Here is an 11065-nt window from a genome sequence, read left to right on the forward strand (position 1 = left end):
GTATTCCATTGTCCAAATATGCCAGTGTTTAATAACTACCAATGAACATTGGGGTTATTTTCAACACCTTATTATAAATAAAACTGTAATGAACATCCTGCTACACACATCTTTGCCTACTTGTGAAAATGATTTTTATGTATTCTGAAAAGTGGAATTGCTTGTTAAATCAAAGGCTAAGAATATTTTAATTTGAATAGATATTGCCAACTTGCTCTTCAAAAAGGTATCAAACAACAATATCACCAAAAATATGTTAGGGGTCCTGCTCCCTACCATCCTTACCAATATTGAGTATTGGTACTCAATCTTTTCAACTTTGTTGATCCATTAAGAAAAAAACCCACAAATCCTGCTGTTTTAATTTGTATATTTTTAATTAGGAGTGAGGTTAAACATCTTTTTAAAGACTTTTTTTAGAGCAGTGTTAGGTTTACAACAAAATTGAGAGGAAGGGACAGAACACTTAAGGTTTCTCCCTGTCTTTTCATGGCTTAATAGATCATTTCTTTTAGTGTTGAATAATATTCCATTGTTTGGATGTTCCACAGTTTATCCATTCACCTACTGAAGGACATCTTGGTTGCTTCCATGTTTTGGCAATTATGAATAAAGCTCCTATAGACATCCATGCGCAGGTTTTTGTGTGGACATAAGTTTTCAACTCCAAAGTGTGCAATTTCTGGATCATATGTTAATAGTATGTTTAGTTTTCTAAGAAACCACCTTCTGTCTTCTAAGGTGGCTGAGCCATTCTGCATACCCACCAGCAATGTATGAGAGTTCTTGTTGCTCTACATCCTTGCCAGCATTTGGTGGTGTTAGTATTCTGGATTTTGGCCATTCTAATCGATGCATAATGGTATCTCATTGCTTTAATTTTCATTTCCTTGATGACATACAAGATGGACCATGTTTTAATGTTTATTTGCGATCTGTATATCTTCTTTGAAGAGGTGTTTGTTAAGTTTTTGGCCTTTTTTTAAAATCAGGTTGTTTTCTTATTGTTGAGTTTTAAGAGTTCTTTGTATATTATAGGTAACAGTCCTTTATCATATGTGTCTTTTGCAAATATTTTCTCCCTTTTTTTTTTTTTTTGTCTTTTTTTGTTGAGAGCCCACTGGCCCATGTGGGAATCAAACCGGCAGCCTTTGGAGTTAGGAGCATGGAGCTCCAACCGCCTGAGCCACCAGGCCGGCCCCCATTTTTTTTGACTTGTCTTCTAATTCTCTTGATACTGTCTTTATCAGAACAAAAGTTTTTAATTTTACTGAAGTCCAGCTTATCAATTATTTCTTTCATGGGTAATGTCTTTGGTGTATCTAAAAAAAGCACCACGATACCCGAGGTCATCTAGGTTTTCTGTCTTCCAGGAGTTTCATAGTTTTGTACTTTATATTTAGGTCTATGATCCACTTTAAGTTAATTTTTGTGAAGATGTAAGTTCTGTGCTTAGATTCATTTTTTCACATGTGGACGTCCATTTGTTCTTGCAGCATTGTTTTCATATATTTATCGTCCAGTTGCATTTCCCCTTCATTTTCGTGCCTGTTCAAGTTCTTTGTGTATTTTTTTACTGGGCTGATCATCTTTTTTTTATTTGCTTGTAAGAGCTCTTTGAAGATCCTTTTTTTTTTTAAGATTTTATTGGGGAAGGGGAACAGTACTTTATTGGGGAACAGTGTGTACTTCCAGGACTTTTTTTCCAAGTCAAGTTGTTGTCCTTTCAATCTTAGTTGTGGAGGGTGCCGTTCAGCTTCAAGTTGTTGTCCTTTCAGTCTTAGTTGTGGAGGGCGCAGCTCAGCTCCAGGTCCAATTGCTGTTCCTAGTTGCAGGGGACCACCTTGCGGGAGTTGAACCGGCAACCTTGTGGTTGAGAGGACGCACTCCAACCAACTGAGCCATCTAGGAGTTCAGTGGCAGCTCAGCTCAAGGTGCTATATTCAATCTTAGTTGCAGGGGGCGGAGCCCACCATCCCTTGCGGGACCGGCAGCCTTCGGAGTTAGGAGCATGGATCTCCAACCACCTGAGCCACTGGGCCGGCCCTGTAAGAGCTTTTTGTATATTCGGAAAATCCCATCGTCTTCCCAATCTCCCACAACATGAATGTCATCACATCTCTACCTCTACTAAAGCTTTACTCTCAGTTTATTATAAACTTCTACTCCAAAAGCCCTTTACTCATTCCTTATTCTCCATGACCTCTTTAGCATTTGGGGCCATTGAACAGCACATTCTTAAAACTCCTCTCTTACTTTTCATAATACTGACTTACTTCATTTCTCTCTCAATTCCTATCCTAATATTTTCTCCTCTATGTTTATTTTCTATTCTTTCTTCCTAATTATTAGTGTGCCTGTTAATGTGCCCAAAGTTGTATTCTTTGTTCTTTCTACACCATTCTTTAGAAAACATATGCATCGATGAGCTTCCAATGTATCATTTGAATGAATATATCATTTATGTTTATCTCTAGCACTTCTTGCTCAAAGCTGCAAGATAATATTGGATGCTCCACTGTCACTTCAAACTTAATTTGTCTAAAGATTTCCATTGCAGGTCAGTAATCCACCTCAAGAACCAATTTATTGGGAATAGAAGCCAGATGGGTGACAGAGTGGAAAGGAAACTTCTTATATACTATTTTGCCTTGTAAACATTTGCCATATGTAAATATATTTTATTCAGAACAGAAACAATATTTAACAAACAATTCAATGATGGTAAAGAAAAGCAATGCCTTAAGACTAACCTTCTCTATTTGTCTAATTCTGATTCCCAAGAGACCTACTGACCTCATCTCCCAAGTGGACTATAGCTAGTTTTGTGACATGCTGGTTGTGCAAATCTATAACTTTTCTAAAAATCATTGAATTCACAGTGATTGAATTTTATGGTGTGAAAATTATACCTCAATAAAACTGAATCTTTCAAGATCTTGGTTTCCATAGATCAAGGCAATTGGAAAAATCTGCTGGGTTTCTGCTCTAAGCTTTTCTTCCTCATTGTGAGACTCACTAATCCTGCCTCCAATCTGATCATTCCTCTAGGGATCCTTTCTTCCAAAAGAGCTGCATTTCAACATTAAGGCATAATCAAAGGAACAAAAATGTTCCTTTGCCTCAGGCTTGATATTTACATTTCTGTAGACCCTCAAACTAACAGAAGCCTAGATTTCTTGATAATTGTGAATGATCTGAAGTGCTTAAAACATACACATTCTTAAGACCATCCCTGGATCAACCAAATCTGAACCTGGGGAACAGGGAGGTCTTGGGAATCTGTATGTCTAACAATCTTTTCAGGTGATTCTGATGCAGGTAATCTAGCCTGTCATTAGCCTGAAGCGTGGTAACCATCACCCTAGCTTATGCCTTATCTCTGTCTGGGAATGATTCCTTGGGAACATTGCTTCATAACTTAAGCCTCTGAGCTTCATTGTTTAAGTTATGAAATGGATACATTATTTAACTCTATACCTCTGTCATAAGAATTTGGGTTAACTTCTAAGATAAACATAATAGATAAATGGGGGCACTGGGGAATAAATAAACAAACAGCCTATCTAAATTAAGACTTCACCTGAGATTATTTGATTTTCACAATGTATTCAATTATGTTCACATCAAATTTATTATTTATTTTGCTCTGTATTTTAACAGCATAAAGGTAATACCTGTCTTATCTCACAGGAATGTTGTGAGTTTAAAATAATTATCAGGTCATTCTACAGCTTTTCCTGGGCTAAAAACCTCTAATATAAACCTTTTCTGTTTGTTTTCACATACTTAATTTACCTTTGTTGTAGGAATAAAGACAACTTTCCTAAATCCAAAGTTATTTCCTGTAAAAACAGTTCAGACTGTAAGGAAAGGTTTAGAAGATCCCTTTTAGCACTAGTAGTCTAAGACTCCATTATTCCACAGCCCACAGCTGTACTACCAGGCTTGTATCAGAGAGCAGAACTCAATTTAATTAAACAAATACTTATGTATGTTCCAGGCACCAGGTTAGGCAATAGGGTCACAAACGAATAAGACAAAGTTCCTGTCATCAAAGAGTTCATAGGTATTTGGGGCAATCTCTGGGTAAACAAAAAAATTACAATACTTAACAAGTGCAACAGAAATATGTATACAGTTCCATAGGCTGAATAGAGAAGGCCATAATTAACTTCATAGATGAAAGATACCTAGAAGCTGTGGTAGGCTGAATAATGGACCCCAAAGATATCCACATCCTAATCTCTGGAATTTGTGAATGTTACCTCATATGGCAAAAGGAACTTTGCAGATGTGATTAAGTTAAAGATTTTGAATCCAATATATGGTGATGAAAAGAGAACTGACTCTGGGTGGTGAACACACAATGTGATATAGATGATGTACTACAGAACTGTACACCTGAAATCTATGTAACTTTACTAACAATTGTCACCCAAATAAACTAATTAAAAACAATTTTTTTTGAGATAGGGAGATTATCCTCAATTATCAGGATAGGCCCTAAGTGTAATCAAAGTGCCCATAAATAAGGGGGGTAGAAGGAGATTTAACTACAAAAGGGAAGAAATGTAACCACAGAAGCAAGAGGTTGGAGTGATGCCAAGGAATGCAGGCAACCTCCAGAAGCTAGAAAAGGCAAGAAAATGGATTATTCCCTAGAGCCCCCAGAAGGAACCAGGACTGCCGACACCTTCACTTTATACCAGTGAAACTGATTTCATCTGGCCTCCAGATCTGTAAGAGAATAAATCTGTGGTGTTTTAAGCCACCAAACTTGTGGTAATTTGTTACAGCAGCTATAGGAAACTAATTCATAGGGTCTCACAGGCAACAAGGCTGGTGCCTATTTGACCTGGGTTTCAAAGGATGAATAGGAATTCAACTAGCAGTGAAGGGCTGGAAGAACAGTTCAGAGAAGACCGAACTCTCCTTTTCTCTGACTCTCCAGTCTCAGAAGACAGGAAATTGGACCATAAATCCTATGATTTTCCACTCCAAGTTTTGTGACATATGCCTCACTTTTTAACAGGGAGAGTTGAAGATTTCAAACATAGGTGTTATTTTTCTTCCCTTTACCTCACATCTGGCTTTTCAGTTTGAAATTTAATCTTTGTTTTTACAAGGCTTCTTACATCTGGGAGAGAAGAGACTCTCCAGGGAGAACATTCTTGAGAGAGTAAATGAGAAAACTAGAGAGAATCTGATAAGGACACTTTTTATTTTTGGAGCAAGCTTGGGCAGAGAGTGACAAAGCCCTCTCGGAATACAAGTAAAGGAACTCCTTGCCTGATTTGTTTGGGACTAAGACAAACAAAATAGTGAAAATAAAAATTTAGTGAGAGCTCTAAACTGGGTATAACTGAAGAGAGAATAAATCAATTCACCCAGAACATAGCACAGAGACACGAGGATATATATATATATATATATATATATATATATATATATATTATATAGTTAAGAGAGAGGGAGGATAGATCAAGAACCTCAACATATATAATGAGAGTTCTAGAAGAAAATAAAGAGAATGATGGTAAAACAGTGTTTGAATATATAAGTGATAAGAATTTTGAAGTATTGATGAAAGACACCAGTCCTCAAATTTTAAAAATAATCTTTTAGTACTAATAAAATAAACACAGGCACATCATAGAGATAATTGCACAACATCAAAGATAAAGAGAAATAAAAGATACCAGAAATGGGAGAGAAAAAAAAGATTACCTATGAAACAACAGTCAGACTGATAAAACTTAGAATTCAAGATTGAGGGCAAAATACATTTTGATATAGCAGAAACAATTAAGAGATTTAAGAAAACACCCACACAATATCACTGAAAGACCTATTTATAAATAACAATTTATAAAATTGGGAAAACGTCCACTTCTGACCATGATGGTATAACAGGGGCCAAATTTATCCTCCTGCCTTAATCATGTATAAACCTGGACAAAATCTATGAAGCAATCTTTCTCAGACATTGGATAACAGGCACCAGAGGATAGTGATCCCTGAGAGAAGAGAAACAAATGAAGTGAATCCTAAGAGGACCTCAGCTTCTGCCTAGAAAGAGTTTTCAGGCCACTCTTTGTAGAGAGAGGAAACCCAAACAGAGCCTGACTTTCACACTGCATGGAGAAGACAGAGTTTGGAGTTCAGGGAGGACAAGGGCAGAGTACCAGAAAGAATGGAGCTACACACAGACAGAACTACGGAGCTCTGCAGAAAGATCCTCTCAAGATTTTAGCTGAGTACTGAGCTAAAACATACACATGAGGATCCTATCAAGTTTGAGAAAAGAACAATTTGAGAGGAGTAGACCAAACAATTTTCCAGTGGAGGAAAAGCCATTTTGACGGATAGGGTAGCAGGATTCTAGACGGCAGATTTCCTTTTATTGCTGTTTGTTCTTTAGTCCCTAGCAAATTGTAGAGCCAAGTGATTACAAATGTGAGGTCATTTGTTACTTTGAACATGAGCCTCAGTTAAGAATTTTGCCCTTGTGTTGACTACAAGAAGCAGCAGGATTTTTCTAACACCATGGTTTTCTTAGACCAATCTGTCAGGCTCAACTGTGTGTCCTCAGTTCTCAGCAACCAGTATGGCAAAGGGATTGTTTTACCAAAAGATTTTGAGGAATCCCTAAGGAATGGTTAAGTGAGCCACATATCCTCCCTGGAAATTACTATCGCTTTTGCAGGGGTCCTTGTTCCAAACCACTGCTGCTCTTGAACTTTGCCAGCTCTCCTCCAGGCTCTGCACCCGGCCCCCATTCCAATGCATAAAGATCTCCTCACTTTATTCCCCAAAGCTCAGCTCAGTCCAGGCTATTTAACAAGACACAGAAGCACAGACATAAAAACAAAGAGTAGTCCACAACTGCCACTACAAGTGGCTATTCTTCAGATTCCTGATAAGGCAGAGCCAACTTAACGTGTCTCCCCAACACCCCACCCCACAGGACTCCCCAGACTGTCAGATCTTGAAATCCTAATGCCAGCAATAGGCATGGGCCCAAAAGAAAGTCTTTCTTTTTCAGTTCAAGGCCTGCTTCTTTCCACTCTAGAATGTCTGACTGAAGAATTGATCATCTTTTCCTTAGGGGGAAAAACTCACCTCCACCTTGGCCTGGTTGATGCAATTCCAGGAGTCATTGACACTTTCCAGACTTGGGATAATTTGGCTTTACATAACACCACTTGTGAGATACCAGTAGTTCAGACCAGTTCTCTTATGTGAGTTATGAAGGAAGCATTGGCACCCTCTTCAGGATGGCTCCAGTTTTGTGATCACCTGTGAGCAAACAGATAAAAACATACATAAGTTTCCTGAAAACAAATAAGGATTTTAAGAGACATTCCAGTTCATATTCTTATTTAGGGGAAAGAAGTGTTCTCTCTCCCTGGAAGGGCACCATCTTGCAAACGACACAATTTATATTAGTAATAAATAAATTAAGCCCAGGATCTCAGTCTAAAACAATTGAATTTTGGTTAATGGTCATTCCACAATTATCTTTATGTATGTATAGAGGACCCACACTAATGATGTCCCTGAAAAAAGGCAGATTGCTTCCAAATGAATTTATGTCTTGCCTTATAGAAATATAAAACTGCAATATAAAAGTTTCATTTATTGGGCACCCTTTAAAATTTATGACTACAAAGAGGAGTCTGGTCTAGGCCAGAACCTCAGAAATGGACTCTTTCCCCTCTCTTTACTAGTAACTTAAAATATCTGTATTTTTTCTTTCTTAAGCCCTAAATCTTACCCCCATACTTTTTTTTTCCTTCCTCGAACCAATCTTTCACATTTAATCACACGCAGGAAAGAATATAGTATCAAAACTGCTGAGCTTCCAAAGGTAATATTTTATAACTAATATAAAGTCATCAGAAACAGGATGTGAAGGAAGTTTATATGAAGGGTCAAAATCAGATTTAGGAACCTCAAGAAAAGCCTGGGGTAGGGAGGAGTCTACAGAACCTACTTCCCAACTTCTCTTTTCTCAGTCTCTCCTCACTTAACATCCTCCATATGCAAGTCGGGTTTTTCAATCTGTGGTCTGTTACCCTCTGGGAGTCTTGTATTTCCAAGGCACTATGAGTCTTCCGTGAGAATTTTAAAACTTTGTGCTTTAAGTTTTATAATATAAGCATATTAGCATATTTTGGATCATCTGAATGAACACTTTATATTTTTGAATGATCTTGTGTTTAAGTTTACAGTTGAATTGGTGTCACATTAGACTCTGAATAGTATTTAACTTTTAAGGCAGTGTTGCCCTTGAATTCCTTGGAATCTACAGAAATATGTCTTAGTGGTTCACAATTTCTCATATTTGAAAAACACAGGCTTAAATCACCTTCTCCTCTTCTTTCGTTTTGAGAGGTAACTGGAAAAAAGCTCATGAGAAGCTAATAGAAACAGACAAAAGAGGTTTTAAAAATGCCTCATATTTTCAATTTATCTTTGATGTTTGACCAATTTGAGAGACAAGAAAATATAATCAATCTAGTGATTTCTTTAAAAAATAAGTGATACTGGGATATGTAATTGTGAATATGTGTAAGAATTACCAAATGCTTAGAATTTGTTATTTTCTATCCACAGCAAACCAATCCCATACCTTTGTCCCTTGTTGTAGAATGAACTTGGTATATATTTTAGAGACCCCTTTTTTTTTTTTTTCTTTTTTTTTTTTTGAGAGCCCACTGGCCCATGTGGGAATCGAACCGGCAGCCTTCGGAGTTAGGAGCATGGAGCTCTAACCACCTGAGCCACCGGGCCTGCCCCGAGACCCCTTTTTTATCATTCAGTCCAGCCACTAAAATAGATGTTCAGGAGCTGCCTTTGTTACTGTGTTCGATTAGGCAGATTTTTGAAACGCATAGTTTCAGACTCAGGAATACCAATCTGAGAATATAATGTTTTGGGTTTTTATTTCATTAAAAACATTATTTTTTCTATCAAAGCATGAAACCTTTGTTTGTGTTCTTGTAAGTATACTGAAGTGGTTTGGGGAGAAATGGGGATGGAGGTGGGAGACGATAATCTTCATATTCTTTGTCTCTTTTGCCACCTGTTTTCATGAGCCCCCTTAGTATCTCCATTTCCCCTCTCTGACACACCATTGCTCTCCCAATGCCTCACTTTTTCCTTGAGTCATATTTTCTTTTCCACTTTTTTCCTTGTCTATTTGTCTTCCATTTTGTTTCAGGCAATCTATTTTTTGTGAACATCATTTAATAATTTAATGTTATTTCCATCCCTTATTTAGCATGTGTTTATGGATACTTAATCAATGGTAGTCTTTCGGTTGACTAACAATATAACATTTACGCAAACTTGGCAATTTATATTCAGCTCCTCTTATCCCTAAAGCAATCTGGAAAAGTACTATTGTATATCTGTTTTATAGATGAGGAACTGGGCCTGAGAGAGAATATGTCACTTGTGAAAGACCACGTAGGTAATATTATGTCAAAACTCATGCTTTTTTCATTCTTAAAAAAATTTAAAAAGAGAAGAGGCTTATGTTCTTTTTACACTGCCTTTGTCAGAAATCTCATCCGGGTTCATGATGACCTACAGGCCTAAACAACATCTTCTGCCCATATAGTCTAACTTCAATCCAATATTTTCAATGTTTGTGTATGTAGTTGTCACCTTAAAATGAACCAATCATTTCTCCTTCCCCCGCTCCCCAAACTAGTACCCACCCTCTCACCACCACACCATTTGTTAATGGCGCCACGAGTTTTTGTCATTCAAGATCAAAACCTTGGTGTTCATTCATTCATTCAACAAATATTTAAATACTGTTGAGCACATACAAGAATTGTGCTAGGGATGCTGGCGGGGTTTACAACAGTAAGTTTGATGCAGTTTTTCACTTTAAATGCAGTTTAAATTTTGATTAAATTTTGATGCAGTTTTTTGCACTTTAAAATTCATAAAGATTTTTAGTCTATCAGGAAAAAAACAAGTGGGGACCCAAACTAATGTAGACTTCCTGAAGGAAGTGATGATAAAGGGTGGGGGTGGGGTGGGAAGGTTTATTCCGTGGGTCACAGCATGGGAAGAGCAAACGCAGCTTTAGAGGAACCCAAAGACATATCGCTGAAGCACTGAGTGGTAGTGGAAATGGAAAGCAGGAGAGACATGCTAGAATCGGTTCAAGCACGAAGGGTCTGGTAAACTATGTTAAGGAATTTGGAGCAGGTCTCTGGAAGAGCAGGAGGAAGCCATTAGTTTTGTATTTTTAAAAAATCAATCTGCTTATAGTTTGATGAATTTTTCCTTTTCATTCCCTCCCCCGAATCCAATCTATTGCTAAGAATTCTTATTGTTTAGTTTGTTCCTTCATCTCTATTCCCACTGCCACCACCCTAGTCTCAGCCTTCCCACCTCGTGCTTGCATCAAGAGCCCTTTAACCAATTATTCTCCAGAGCCTGCCCCCCCCCCTCCATACTGCACACAAAGACTAGACTAACAGCCCTAAAATGCTATACCAGGATAACAGTGAAGTCCAAGTCACCCATCTTGCTTGCCACTTAGTACCATCTCTATCCTTATTTAATACTACTTAAAATCACTTTCCAATCACTTTCCTCAAAAACCCCAATGCATTTTAGTCTTGCCTCACCCCTGCAACCTCCTAACATTATTCCCTTCTCCCCTCAGCATAACGCGCTCCTGAGGATTCAGACAACAGTGCGTCCTCCTCGCCTTTGATTTCTTCCCATCTAGCCTAAAATGTGCCAAACATTTCTGCACTGCATTAACTCGATTCATGTCATAGAGGTCGTTTTCTCTTTTGTCAGAAAAGACTCCCCCACATTCTACTCGTACAGGCCTCATAAGGCCTGGCCAGGCACTTCGTGCGCTGGGAAAAACTAGTCAACTTAAACTGAACGGAATCCGCCGGGGTTTGCGGAGTCTGAGGGTGCGGTGGAGGCGGGGGTGTGGGGGGGAGGCCTGACACACTAGAAGATGGACCGGAAGCGCCGGGTCCCAAACAAAAGAGTTTCACACAAACAAGCGAGAGACCAG

This window comes from Rhinolophus hipposideros (genome assembly GCF_964194185.1).
Source record: "Rhinolophus hipposideros genome assembly, chromosome: 12".
Lineage (NCBI taxonomy): Eukaryota > Metazoa > Chordata > Mammalia > Chiroptera > Rhinolophidae > Rhinolophus > Rhinolophus hipposideros.